The sequence below is a fragment of the Chiloscyllium plagiosum genome, chromosome 16, assembly GCF_004010195.1.
Source record: "Chiloscyllium plagiosum isolate BGI_BamShark_2017 chromosome 16, ASM401019v2, whole genome shotgun sequence".
Lineage (NCBI taxonomy): Eukaryota > Metazoa > Chordata > Chondrichthyes > Orectolobiformes > Hemiscylliidae > Chiloscyllium > Chiloscyllium plagiosum.
Window position 1 is genome coordinate 41,185,632 of NC_057725.1, and position 15,230 is coordinate 41,200,861.

The 15,230-nt window shown below is 41.1% G+C and overlaps 1 protein-coding gene across 6 annotated transcripts in view; it reads right to left on the reverse strand.

The window, feature by feature from the left end:
* LOC122557824 (USP6 N-terminal-like protein) overlaps positions 1-15,230 on the reverse strand; it is a 264,478-nt gene that overhangs the window by 181,619 nt on the left and 67,629 nt on the right. For 5 of the 6 annotated variants that reach the window (XM_043705909.1, XM_043705912.1, XM_043705911.1 and 2 more), the window contains exon 2: positions 6,890-7,002. The exons of the other annotated variant lie outside the window; for it this stretch is intronic. The gene's annotated coding sequence lies outside the window, so the exon portion shown is untranslated. The remainder of the gene's footprint in view (positions 1-6,889; positions 7,003-15,230) is intronic. 6 annotated transcript variants of the gene reach the window in all.

Consider the following 15,230-nt stretch of genomic DNA (forward strand, 5'->3'; position numbering starts at 1 on the left):
GCAGTAACCCTTAAACTCTCTTTAAACTCCTACATCTGACAAGTAGTACATATCACTGCAAAGGCCATTTTTGCTCCTTCACAATCTACAAACCCAGAAAATAACACCATCTTATTCCTCTACTAACACTGCCCCAGGTTAAATTAATAGCTATGGCTTATATTTTAAGTTTAATCAAGAGACTTATCTCCAAAAACACAATCAAGAAAGAATCCACTATACTCACTACTGCAGCCTTTCTCTTGGACAGACTTAAAACAATTAACTTATCTGATTCTGTGCTGCGAACTTCGCCCAACAGTTCCTCCAAGATTAGTTGTGAATTTCACTGTTAGTTAATTTTCCCAGATGCATTCCGATGTCCAGCACTGATATCAGTATTTGTTTAAAACAATATTTATTTAATTAGTTGAATTTGAATTCCCCAGCTGTCCTGTGTGATTTGAACTCGTTTCAGTATATTATCAAGCATGACTTCTGGATTATCAGACAGGTAAGATTAACCATGGTATTCATTGAAATTAAAATGTGCAAATCTGCAAAAAAAATGACATCAGAAACCACAACCTCAATAAATTCAGCCCAAAGCAGTCTAGATGAGGAAAGATTTGCAGAGGTGAACTTGGAGGGACATAAGATAAAGAGGGCGAACAAGATTAAGATCTTTCAGAATCTGGAATAAAAATTTTGTATTGCAAAAGACTACCTACCTGGACTCCAGTGCAGAACTAGAGAAGAACTGAGAACAAAGATTCAGATTTATACAAACCTTTAAAGATTAGAAATTTGAAGAATTCTGTCCTCACTGCTCCTGGAATGAGGATGTAAAACAGATTTCCCAAGGTAGTGAATGAAAGATATGAGAATAATCTAGAATGATATTGCAGTGCAGTACAGATTATATCATGGTCAGAGTTGGCACATGATAAATAAGGGTTGTTAATGGCTAGTGCACTTAGAGTTTTAATGGTGCTCATGCCAAATACATTTGCTTACGTTACAAATTATATCAAATGTCATATTGGTTATCTTATGTCCCTCCAAGTTCACCTCTGCAAATCTTTCCTCATCTAGACTGCTGTGTGCTGAATTTATTGAGGTTGTGGTTTCTGATGTCACAAAGTTTTTTTGCAGTTTTGCACATTTTAATTTCAATGAATACCATGGTTATCTTACCTGCCTGATAATCCAGACGTCAGGCTTGATAATACTGAAACGAGTTCACATCGCACAGAGCAGCTGGGGAATTCAAATTCAGCTAATAAAATAAATTAGTGCTGTGCAGTGACCACTTGCCGCAAGTGTGCAGAGAGACTAAACTTGTCATAGAATCACAACAATGCAGACAGAAGTCGTTTGGCCCATCTAACTCACACTGACCCTCTGTACTGCATCATCCTATCCTGTAACCCTGCTTTTACTATGCCTAATCCATCAAGCCTGCACATTCCTGGGCTTTGGGGCCAAGTTAGCAAAGCCAATCCACCTGCACATCTTTGGACTGAGAGAGAAAACCGGAACACCCTGAAGAAATCCATGCGGACACGGCGAGAATGTGAAATTTCACACAGAGAGTCACCCAAGGTGAGAATAAAACCCAGGTCCTGCAGGGGAGGAATCAAACCCAGGTCCTGCAGCTCTCAGGGGAGGCTGGACGCCTCCTCGCAGAGCGCTTTAGGGAACATCGCCGGGACACCTGCACCAATCAACCCCACCGCCCTGTGGCCCCACATTTCAACTTCCCCTCCCACTCTGCCGAGGACATGCAGGTCCTGGGCCTCCTCTACTGCCACTCCCTCACCATCCGACGCCTGGAGGAAGAACACCTCATCTTCCGCCTCGGAACATTTCAATCCCATGGCATCAATGTGGATTTCACCAGTTTCCTCATTTCCCCTTCCCCCACCTCACCCCAACCTGCTGTGCCTTTCCAGCACCACTCTAATCGAGACTCTGGTTTCCAGCATCTGCAGTCCTTGTTTTTACCTGGAATCAAACCCAGTGCTAACCATTGTGCCATGCTCAACCGACAGTCATTATTAATTATAACATCTGCAGTACTAATTGGGAGCTTAACTGCAGCTAACACACACTCTTTTCACCTTTCACAATTGAATGCATTCTGCATCAGAAAGGACTTTCTTCCTCCTCTCCACCCTCCTCCCAGTCCCCTCCCCTCCAAATCACATCCACTCACCAACACACCAACATATCAAACTGCCACTAATGTAGTGGAAAGAGATTGTCAACTGGTTAGAGGTTACATACTGGTCAATTTCTTCCTACAATATCCTGTTGGGTACTTTTTATTGGAGTTATGTCAACTTGTAAAAATCTACAGTCAGGTGCTGAATTGCCTATTAATCTAACTTGAAGGATTCAGCAAAAATCTGTTATTCTAAAATATGGAAAGCACTTTCTTAGAAATATAGCATGAGTTGGAGAATGAACAGATGCAATGTAGACGAGGACAAGCTGTCGCAAATGGAAGGAAGAGAAGGGTGGGTAAGAAGAAGCCCCTCAGCCGGATAATTCAGTAAGTATGTGAGCACTAAAAATTGTCACCAGCTGCAATCACAATTCCAACTACAGAGCTGTAAATGCACCAGTTTCACATTGGCTGTAGTGATGAACACTTATATGCTGTCCCTACTAGTATAGAAATTTGAAGCATTTTGCAGTTTGCGCTCTATTGTGTCAGGGAGGTCACTGTATGGGGCTCTCTATGGAAAGAGAGCTAGCTATGTTTCCTTCTGTCTTGCCAGTAAAAAATAGCTGGATGAAGAATGCTGCTCTGATAAGATTGCAAGCTTCCACAAACATCACTGTCTGGCCAAAGCATGTCAAGTCAGCTGTATGCTAGAACCAATGGAATTCCATTCCTTCAATATCCTGAGCAGAGAACAAGGCAGGACTGATAAATTAAACAGAATTTACTTCAATGGAAGAGACCTAACAGGGAAGGCAGATGAAGTCAGGGCATGGTTAAGAACATGGGACTGGGATATCCTATCAATTACAGATATGTGGCTCAGGGATGGACATGACTGGCAGCTTAATGTTCCAAGATACAAATGCGAAAGGAAGGATATTAAAGGGGGACAAGAGAAGAGGGTGAGTGGTGTTTTTGATAAGAGATAGCATTGCAACTGTACTAAAGAAGGATATTCCCAGAAATACATCCAGGGATGTTATTTGGGTGGAACTGAGAAATAAGAAAAGGATGATCACCTTATTGGGATTTTATTATAGACCCCCCAATAGAGGGAAATTGAGATAACAAAATTGGAAGGAGATTTCAGTTGTCTGTAAGAATAATAGGGTGGTTATGATAAGGGATTTTCACTTTCCAAACAGAGAGTGGGATTGCCATAGTTGCCATAGAGAGGAATTTGTACAAGAACATTTTTTGATTCAATATGTGGATGTACCTACTAGAGAAGGTGCAAAACTTGACCTACTCTTGGGAAATAAGGCAGGGCAGGTGACTGAGGTGTCAGTGGGGGGAGCACTTTGGGGCCAGCAACGGAATTCTATTAGTTTTAAAACATTGATGGAAGAAGGTAGACCAGACCTAAAAGTTGAAGTTCTAAATTGGATCAAGGCCAATTTTGATGGTATTAGGCGAGAACTTTCAAAAGTTGACTGGGGGCAGATGTTCAGAGGTAAAAGGAAGGCTGGAAAATGGGAAGCCTCCAAAAATGAGTTAACGGGAGTCCAGAGACAGTATATTCCTGTTAGGGTGAATGGAAAGGCTGGTACGTGTAGGGAAAGCTGGATGACTAAAGAAATTGAGGCTTTGGTTAAGAAAAAGAAGGAAGCATATGTCAGGTATAGACTGGAGAGATCGAACAAATCCTTAGAAAAGTATAAAGGCAGTAGAAGCATACTTAAGAGGGAAGTCAGGAGGGTAAAAAGGTGACATGAGATATCTTTGGCAAATAGAGTTAATCTGAATCCAAAGGGATTTTAAAGATACATTAAGGACAAAAGGGTAGCTGGGGAGAGAATAGGGCTCCTCAAAAATCAGCAATGCAACCTACACGTGTAGCCGCAGGATATAGGGAGATACTAAACAAGTATTTTGCATCATTGTATATCTTCCATGTCCTTCTCCACAGCAAACAATGTAGGAAGTAGATGGTTACATCTTGAAAAGTGTCCATATTACAGAGGAGGTGGTGCTCGATATCTTAAAACACAAAAAAAAGGATAAATCCCCAGGAACTGATCAGGTGTACCCTAAGACGTTGTCGGAAGCTAGGGAAGTGATTGCTGGACCATTTGCTGAGATATTTGTATCATCAATAGTCACAGGTAAGGTTCCAGAAGACTGGAGGTTGGCTAACGTGGTGCCTCTATTTAAGAAATGTGGGAAGGAAAAGCCAGTGAGCCTGACATGAGTCGTGGGCAAGTTGTTGGAGGGAATCCTGAGGGACAGCATTTACATGTATTTAGAAAAGCAAGGACTGATTAGGGATAGTCAGCATGGCTTGGAGCATGGGAAATCATGTCTCACGAACTTAATGGACTTTTTTGAAAAAATAACAAAGAATTGATGACAACAGAGCAGTCGACGTGATCTATATGGACTTTAGTAAGGCGTTCGATAAGGTTCCTCAAAAGCAGACTGGTTAGCAAGGTTAGATCTCATGGAATACAGGGAGAACTAGCAATTTAGATATCGAACTGGCTCGAAGGTAGAAAATACAGGCTGGTGGTGGAGGACTGCTTTTCAGACTGGAGGCCTGTGACCAGTGATGTGCCACAAGGATCGGTGCTGGGTCCACTGCTTTTCATCATTTATATGAATGATTTGGATGTGAACATAGGCGGTAGAGTTAGTAAGTTTGCAGATAACACCAAAATTGGAGGTGTAGTGGACAGTAAAGAAGGTTACCTCAGATTACAACGGGATTTTGATCAGATGGGCCAATGGGCTGAGGAGTGGCAGATGGAGTTTAATTTAATTAAATGCTAGGTGCTACATTTTGGAAAAGCAAATCAGAGCATGACGTATATACACTTAATGGTTAAGTCCTGTAGAGTGTTGCTGAACAAAGAGATCTTGGAGTGCAGATTCATCATTCCTTGAAAGTAGAGTCACAGGTAGTTAGAACAGTGAAGAAGGCGTTTGGCATGCTTAACTTTCTTGGTCAGAGCACAGAGTATTGAGTTGGGAGGTCATGTTGCAGCTATACAGGACATTGGTTAGGTCAGTTTCCTATTGAAAACTTGAAAGGGTTCAGAAAGGATTTACAAGAATGTTGCCAGAGTTAGAGGGCTTGAGCTATACGGTGATGCTGAATAGGCTGGGGCTGTTTTCCCTAGAGCACTGGAGACTGAAGCGTGACCTTATTGAAGTTTACAAAATGATGACAGGCATTGGTAGGGCGAATAGACAATGTTTTTGTTCCCTGGGGTGGGGAAGTCTAGAACCAGCGGCCATAGGTTTATGGTGAGAGGGGAAAGATTTAAGAGGGGTCAAAGGGGCAAATTTTTCACGCAAAGAATGGTGCATTTATGGAATGAGCTGCCCGAGGAAATGGTGGAGGCCGTACAATTCCAACATTTGAAAAGCATCTGGATGGGTACATGAATAGGAAGGGGTTAGACGGATATAGGCCAAATGGGACTAGATTAATTTAGGATATCTGGTCGACATGGACGAGTTCGACCAAAGAGTCTGTTTCCATGCTGCATATCTCTATGACAAAATATCTGTGACCATGAATGGTCGACCCATCCATGAATGAGAACAGTTTCTCCCTACCGACTCTGTCCAAAACCCTTGTGATTTTGGATTCTTCTTCCATTAAGCTTCATAACCTTCTACTCTCCATGGAGAACAGTCCCAATTTTTCCAATTTATCGACATAATTGAAGTTGACATCTTTGGAAACATTCTCATGAATATTCTTTATATCCTCTCTAATGCCTTCACATCCTTCATGTAACTGTAGTGCTTAGAACTGGACACAGTATTCCAATTGATATCAAACCGGTGTTACATACAGATTTAACAAAACTTTCATGCTCCTGTACACTTATGTTTCAATTGTTAAAGCCCAGGATGCATATGCTTTATAATTATTCTCACAACCTGTTCTGCCACCTTCAAATAATTATGTACATAAACTCATAGGTGCTCTGCTCCTGCATCAACTTTATAAATGTAACCTTTAGTTTATATTGCCTTTTGGGCATTGTTCCAACCACAATGAATCACTTCACATTTCATTGCTCTAATTCTCCTCTGCCATTTGTCCACCTATTGTCTATGGCATTTTGAAGTTCCACAATATATTCTTCACTGTTCACAATACTTCCAAGGTTTGTATCATCTGTAAAATTAAGCATGAGAATGTCCCAAAAAGTAGCCTTGCAACATCTAAGCTTCAAAATAACCAATACACTTACAGTACAATATAAAACAAAGTTTAAACGTTTCTACATGATCTATCAATGAACCTATTGACAAACAATCTGGCAACTTTATGAACTTAAAGTTCAATATTTGAAATAATAGGAAACCAACATGTTTGTTGACTCTTGTTAGCATTAAATATTTCAGTGCCATTCAGAAATTAGTCAGTAGGTCATACCAGTATGGATCTAGGCAGCATTGATGCCAGTTGCAGGAGCAAAATTTGGATGAATAGTTCTTGTATTGTACTTTACAACGCTGGAAGCTGGTACTCTAACTTAACAGTGCACTTATACAGGGTTTATCTGTTATGTTTTTTTTCTTTTTGCATAGCTATGGCACTATATCATTCAAATGTTTTACATCTTGCAGCAGTTAAAACACAGCTGAATAATGCATTTCAAATATTATTCACGTTGCAAACTTTTATAAGTTTTGAAATGGATACAAAACATTGTTTACCCTATTTTCATTCTGTGAGCAGCCAGCTTTTCTGAAATTAGTTTGTGCCTGTTTCCTGAATTCAACCACGTTATCTTCAAATCTTAGAAGTGATCAAAACTGGTGCCCTGTACCTATGGAATAATAGAGATGAACAGAAACACACTGAATTAATATTAAAAATTTGTTTAAAATTTTTTAATATTTTATTTGAAAACAATTTCAAATCTTACCTAATATGATCAATAAAATGTTGTCCTATAACATTTCAGGTTATTAAAACAGGGAAAATAACATTTAAATCAGTCAGAACTACTTCAAAGTCAGATAACTAAATAAGCAGCATTTTTCAACTCATTGAATCTTATTCAAAAGAAAAATCGCCATGAAGATGTCTGAGATTTAAAACTTTCAATCTGGAAAATTACTGAAAAAATCTGTTCAAGTTTATTTTATATAATCTGTAATGCGGCTTTCATTGCATCTGGCTCCATGCAAGTCCCAGACACAATATGCTTGAATTCATTATTTTAATTGCTAACGTTTCGTCCCCTGTCTAGGTGACATCCTCAGTGCTCGAGAGCCTCCTGTGAAGCACTTCTGTGGTGTTACCTCCAGCATTTATAGTGGCCTGTCCCTGCCGCTTCCGGTTATCAGTTTCAGCTGTCCGCTGTAGTGGCCGGTATACTGGGTCCAGGTCGATGTGTTTGTTGATGGAGTTTGTGGATGAGTGCCATGCTTCTAGGAATTCCCTGGCTGTTTTTTGTTTGGCTTGCCCTATAATGGTAGTGTTGTCCCAGTCGAATTCATGTTGCTTGTCGTCTGCGTGTGTGGCTACTAAGGATAGCTGGTCGTGTCGTTTCGTGGCTAGTTGATGTTCATGGATGCGGATCGTTAGCTGTCTTCCTGTTTGTCCTATATAGTGTTTTGTGCAGTCCTTGCATGGGATTTTGTACACTACATTAGTTTTGCTCATGCTGGGTATCGGGGCCTTCGTTCTGGTGAGTTGTTGTCTGAGGGTGGCTGTTGGTTTGTGTGCTGTTATAAGTCCTAGTGGTCGCAGTAGTCTGGCTGTCAGTTCTGAAATGCTCCTGATGTATGGTAGTGTGGCTAGTCCTTTGGGTTGCGGCATGTCCTCATTCCGTTGTCTTTCTTGATGGAGTTTGTGGATGTATGCCATGCCTCTAGGAATTCCCTGGCTGTTCTCTGTCTGGCTTGCCCTATGATAGTAATTTTGTCCCAGTCGAATTCATGTTGCTTGTCGTCTGCGTATGTGGCTACTAGGGATATCTGGTCGTGTCTTTTCGTGGCTAGTTGATGTTCATGTATGCGGATTGCTGGCTGTCTTCCTGTTTGTCCTATATAGTGTTTTGTGCAGTCCTTGCATGGGATTTAGGACACTATATAGGACAAACAGGAAGACAGCTAACGATCCGCATCCATGAACACCAAGTAGCCACGAAACGACACGACCAGCTATCCTTAGTAGCCACACACGCAGACGACAAGCAACATGAATTCGACTGGGACAACACTACCATTATAGGGCAAGCCAAACAAAGAACAGCCAGGGAATTCCTAGAAGCATGGCACTCATCCACAAACTCCATCAACAAACACATCGACCTGGACCCAGTATACCGGCCACTACAGCGGACAGCTGAAACTGATAACCAGAAGCGGCAGGGACAGGCCACTATAAATGCTGGAGGTAACACCACAGAAGTGCTTCACAGGAGGCTCTCAAGCACCAAGGATGTCACCTAGACAGGGGACGAAACGTTTGCAACAAAAATTTCTAGCTCGGCGAACAGAACCACAACATCGAGTACCCGAGCTACAAATCTTCACCCAAACTTTGATCATTATTTTAAAGTTCAAAATATAATGATCCAGCCTGAGGAGATGGTCAGTTATTGATTGGCCCAAGCCATCAGTTGCTGATCAATGAAAATGTTTTAAAGGCTTGGAATCAATATCAAACAATGATTTTAGTTAGAAAAAACTGGGATATCAGTCATATGAAATCATTTACAGATTGACAAAAACCCATGTAAAAAGGATTGTATCATTTCATCCTCATTGGCGCCATTCACTAATGCAAAATGCTCAAGTAAAAGATGTTGTTCAATCTGGAATAGAATGTCAAAAAAGTGATTTCATAGTAAAAAGCAGGAAGTGAGAGCATCACGTATCCTACAGTATGTGCCCATCATGATATTAATGTTAGCCACCAAAGAAAAGATGTTGTGAATTTATATATTTTGCCAGAAAAGCATAAATTTAACACCCAAATTGCAGGTGCATCATTATTGCGTTCTTTTTCTAAATTGCCTCTGTTATCTCAAAACAGTAAAGTGATTGCTGCTGGACTATGTTGTGAGTCACCACCAGTCTTGTAGGGCTACAGCAAGAAGTTGATAAAGAATTAAAATGCATAAAGATGGATAAATCCCCAGGAACTGATCAGGTGTACCCTCAACTCTGTGGGAAGCTAGGGAAGTGATTGCAGGGCCCCTTGCTGAGATTTAATCAACAACAACAAGTGAAGTGTCAGAACACTACTGGTTGGCCAACAGGGTGCCACTATTTAAGGAAGGTGGTAAGGTAAAGCCAGGGAATTAATTACAGACCAGTGAGCCTGAGATCAGTGGTGGGCAAGTTGTTGGAGGGGAGCCTGAGGGACAGAATTTACATGTATTTGGAAAGGTAAGGACTGATGAGGGATAGTCAACATGGCTTTGTGCATGGGAAATAGTATCTCACTAACAGAGTGGTGGATGTGATCTATGTGGACTTTAGTAAGGCATTCAACAAGCTTCGAGGTGGTAGAGGGATTGAATTTAAGAGCAGGGAGGTTCTGTTGTAATTGTACAAGGTGTTGGTGAAACTCCACATGCTGTACTGTGCGCCGTTCTGGTCTCATTACTTGAAGGATATACTGTCTTTGGAGATGGTGCAAAGGATATCACCAGGTTGATTCCAAAGATGAGGGGTTACCCTACGAGGGGGGGTTGAACCATCTGGGACTGTAATTGCTAGAATTTAGAAGATTGAGAGGGAATCTTATAGAAACATATCAAATTATGAAAGGGATAGATAAGATAGAGGCAGGCAAGTTGTTTCCACTGGTGGTGTCAGACTAGTCTTAGGGACATGGCCTCAAAATTATGGGGCATGGATTTAGGACAGAGATGAGGAGGAATTGCTTTTCCCCAAAGAGTAGTGAATTTTTAGAACTTTCTGCCCAAGGAAGCATTAGAGGCAGCTTCATTAAGTCCATTCAAGACACAGTTGGATGAGTTTTTGCATGGTAGGGGAGTTAAAGGTCATGGAGATAATGCAGGTAGGAGGAGCTGAGACAATGGATAGATCAGCCATGATCTTAATGAATGGTGGAGCAGGTTCGACAGGCCAAATGGCCTACTCTAGCTTCTATTACTATGAACTATCAAACTAGACTGGTTGGCAAGGTTAGATCACATGGATTACAGGGAGAACTAGCAATTTGGATACAGAACTGGTAGAAGACAGGGGTTGTGGTGGTGGAGTGTTACTTCACAGACTGAAAGCCTGTGGCCAGTGGTGTGCCACAAAAATCAGTTCTGTGTCCATTGATTTTCGTCATTTATATGAAAGATTTGGATGTGAACATAGGAGATATAACTAGTAAGATTGCAGATGACTGCAAAATTGGAGGTTTAGTGGATGACATTTGAAAGGCATCGTGATGAGTACATGATTAGGATGAGTTTAGAGGAATATGGGCCAAATGCTGGTAAATGGGACTAGACTGATTTAGGATATCTGGTCAGCATGAAGGGACTTGACAGGAGGGTCTGTTTCCATGCTCTACAGCTTTATGACTGTAAATCTACAATTGCTTCTCTGTAATGTGACAGCTGACCTATAGGAAAACAAAGGCGAAAACACAACGAGAATGCTCCAAAGTTATAAACTGCACAGAAGCATTTGTGTTACATTCAAGCAAATGACCTTTTATTTTCTTTGACAATTGATGCCTGAAACAAGAGTGCAATAAAGGTTTTTGCTTTGGCTTTGAGATGGTTCAATTTTGAGAAAAGGATCCAGCATTAATTTTGAACTTCTATACTGTTAGCAACAAAACTCTGAAGCAATCAGGGATATTATCCAAACTATGTCATCAATCCCAGCCAAGGGAGACTTCCCTTATATTCAGCTGACAATGCAAGCATTGATTATAAAAAGCACAATAGTATAAAGCAAAAACCAAAAGATGTTCATAGGACTATTGATCTTATACTTTGTACAATGCAGCAAGGCATGCTCTTTAAACATTGTTGTTGTTGCAGAAAACATTATTCTCAGGGTATGTTCTCACTTGGCATTTCTGCAAATTGAACACAGCAACTGAGGTAGTTCTATGATTTTGCTGAAGAGTGGAAAATGCAATCTACTGAAGTACATTGTGACCTCCATGCCTAGCTATTGTCTGCTTGCTGAAATGCTGGAAACCTGGGACATACTATTTTCAGAGATTTGGCAAACAGGGTGAGCTGAAAATACAATGGACATGCTTCGGGATAAGGGTTTGCCAATTAGGTTGTTGAGCGTTACTTTCCTCCACTCAACCATGCTCTGAAACAAAAGTTCAGTGAATAAAAATGAAGCCAATGTCCTCTTGGGGCATGAGCCAATGAGTGACATGAACAGGAATGAGGAGAGGAAGATTCAGGTCAGGATTTCTGCAACAAATAACAGACTGAAGCAATTAATACCAAATGGAGAAAGAAAATGTGCGAGGCTTTTTTATTTTTAACGATAAAGTCAAGGCAGCCAGTCAGTTTAATCTCAGTGATGGGCATGTTATTGGAAAGAAGTCTGAGAGACAGAATATATCTGCATTTGAAGAGACAAAGATTAATCAGGGAGGGAAGGTCATGTTTGACAAATTTGATTTAAGCTTTGGAGAAGGTGACCAAGGGTCTTGGTAAGGATTTGATGTGTTCCACATGGACTGTAGCTAGGTTCTTGATAACTCATGGCAGACTGGTCAAGAAAAAAACAGTCCAAGTAAATGAAGGCAAAATTAGCTGAGAGGCAGCAAGCAGAAGGGGGTGGAAGAAGAATGTTTTTGTGACTGGAAGACAGTTTTCAGTGGCGATCTACAAGACTCAATGCTGGGGCCCTTGTTGTTTGTGGTGTGATTAATGATTTGGACATAACTTTAGGGGATATGAACAAGAAGTTTGTGGATGATATGAAAATTGGTAGTATGGGAAATAGTGAGGAGGATAGCCATAAACACAAGACTTTATCACTGGGCTGAAGACCAGAGGGATCATGGTGTGGATATTCAAATAACCTTGAAAGTAATAAGGCAGATAGATAAAGTGGTTAAGGGTGGCAAATGGGATATTTGTGTTTATTAATTGAGGCACAGAACACAAGAGCAAGGAGGTTATGCTTAAATTGCTTAAACTGTTGTTAGGTCAGAACTGGAGTGTGTAGTTCTAGTCACCATGTTTTGGGAAGGATGTGATTGTTACAGAGGGTGCAGAGGAAATTTATCAGGAGTCTGACTGGCTGGAAGGTCTGAGATGTGAGGAAGGGTTGGATATACAAGGGTTGTTACCCTTGTAGCAATGAAAGTTGAGGAGAGACCTAATAGAGATGTATAAGATTATGTTGGCCACAGATAGGATAAATAAGAAGTACTTTTTCCATTAGTAGAGAGGTTAATAACAATGGGGTATAGATCCAAGAGGCAGAAAGCTAAGAGAATAGCTGAAGAGGATCTTTTTTCACTTAGGGGGTGGTGGGAATTCGGAACTCACTACCCGAAAAGAAGGTTTTTCAGAAACTCTCGCAGCGATTAGATGTTTTCTGTTATAGTAAAGCTCAACACAAGCCTGAGGAATGGCACTTCATATTTCAACTATGCGCATTATACAGGCTCAACAATGAATTCAACAATTTCAGACCTTATTCTCTACACATTTTGTTTTTTAATTGCTTTTTGCATATTTTTATATTTCAACAGCAGACCTGCTCTAGATGTGTCTCTTCTTTCTTTGTTTCTTTTCTCACTCAATCACCATTCTCTCTGGCCTGGGAAGACTAACTCTTCTGTCATTCAATCTTTTCTGACTTCCACCATATTACAGAACTTTGTTTTGACTTGGTCCCATTCAGCCCTTGCTCAAACCTATGACATATCTAACTTTTCCCAGTTTTGATTAGCAATCATAAACATGGTGGGATGAGTTTTCTAAAGTGTGGCAATCTCATACAGATTGCCACTCTAGCCTTTTTTAACAATAGAAGGGAGTCCTGCATTTCTGAGGAGATTCTGCTGAGGGTGCCTCAGAAATGCAGAGCCATACTTTGATAATTCTGTTGTAGTGCAGACTGATCAGAGAAGGCATACCACAGGTCTTCTTCATAGTAATCAGCTGCCATACTCTGAAATTTAAAGCTCCTGACAGATACATTGACAGCTGTTATCAAAGTATAAGTAAGTAAGGAAACTCAGATGTTTAAGTACTGGAAGAGTTGGGTACCAGATGAAATAGAGGGATGGAACAGAGTGCCAGGTAAGTAGGGTAGCAGGCAGTAAGGGTGTTAGGTAAGTAGAATGTCCACTGAGAAGGGCATCAGCTGGAGAGGGGATAGGATGCCAGGTTGATAATGCCAGATGAGTAGGGGGTAAGGTGCTAGCTTGAAGGGTACCAGATAGGGAGGGGGAAAGGTGTGAGGGATAGAATGCCAGAAGGGATTAATCCAGTAGGCAGGGAGTTTGGAGATTAGGTCCAGAGACGTTGTCGGATTGGGTCCTGAGATAGAGTAATTCAGGTCCGGTGAAGGAGGAGGATTAGGTCAGTTTCAAAAGGAGAGGAAGTTCAGATCTAGTGGGGTGAGTTGGGATCAGGTCTTGTAGTAGGAATGTCAGGTCAGATCCAGTCTGGATGGGGGAGGGGGGGGGGCATCAGTTCCGGGGAAATAATGGAGTCTCAGGTATGGGGGTGGGGGTGGCAGATCAGGGTGTGGCAGCTTAAATAGGTATGGAGAGATGTAGTTGTGGTGGATGTGGTTGAATAGTTATTCAAGATTTGTGTCATGTATTTAATAGTCTAGTTTTTCTTGAATAATTATTTTACTTAATTTCATCAGAACCCTCCAAAGACTCATATTTAAATTGAGATTTTCTGGGGTTCTAAGATGTGGAGGAATTGCCCAGCAGAAAATTCAATTCCTTTGGAGTCTACCAAAAAGGGGAATTTGCATGGTCCCTATGCTTAATTCCCATCTCCGCTTGTACAATGACTAAACAGCAGAAAGTCTAGACTGATATGTTAACTCTGCGTCTCCATTCAACTGATAATTAAGAACAGAAAAATACTTCCCATCAGTTACACAATTTACCCATTGATTAAAAAAAATACTTATGAACATCATTTAGTTTCTATAACTTCCAGATAATGGAATGCAATTAAGACAATATCCTCAAGACTGCTCATTATTTTCACAGGGTTCTGAACTTCAGTCACAATATTTAGCTTCAACACCTTTTAAAAAAGTTGTTCTTTCATAGGATGTGGGCTACGTTGGCAAGGACAGCATTTATTGCTTATTGCTAATTGTCTTGAGAAGGTGGTGGGGCATGTTCCTGAACTGCCGCTGTTCATATGATGTAGATGTGCCCATAATGCTGTTAGGAAGGGAGTTCCAGGGTTTTAACTCAGCAACTGTGAAAGAAACAAATGGAGTTTCAAATCAGAATGGTGCGCTCATGAGCAGCATAATGGGTTACTGTGTGTGATATATGTGTGATAATGAGCAGTCTTGAGGATATTCCATTATCTGGAAGTTATAGAAACTAAATGATGTTCATAAGATGTTTTTTTTTAAATCAATCAGTAAATTGTGTAACTGATGGGAAGTATTTTTCTGTTCTTAATTATTAATTGAATGGAGATGCAGAGTTAACATATCAGTCTAGATTTTCTGCTGTTTAATCATTGTACAAGCAGGCGACCGACTCAACACGGACATTTACTATAAACCGACCGACTCCCACAGCTACCAAGATTACACCTCCTCCCACCCTGCCCCCTGTAAAAACACCATCCCATATTCCCAATTCCTTTGCCTCCGCCGCATCTGCTCCCAGGAGGACCAATTCCAATACCGAACAACCCAGATGGCCTCCTTCTTCAAAGACCACAATTTCCCCTCTGACATGGTTGACGATGCTCTCACCGCATCTCCTCCACTTCCCGCTCCTCCGCCCTTGAACCCCGCCCCTCCAATCGCCACCAGGACAGAACCCCACTGGTCCCCACCTACCACCCCACCAACCTCCAGATACATCGTATCA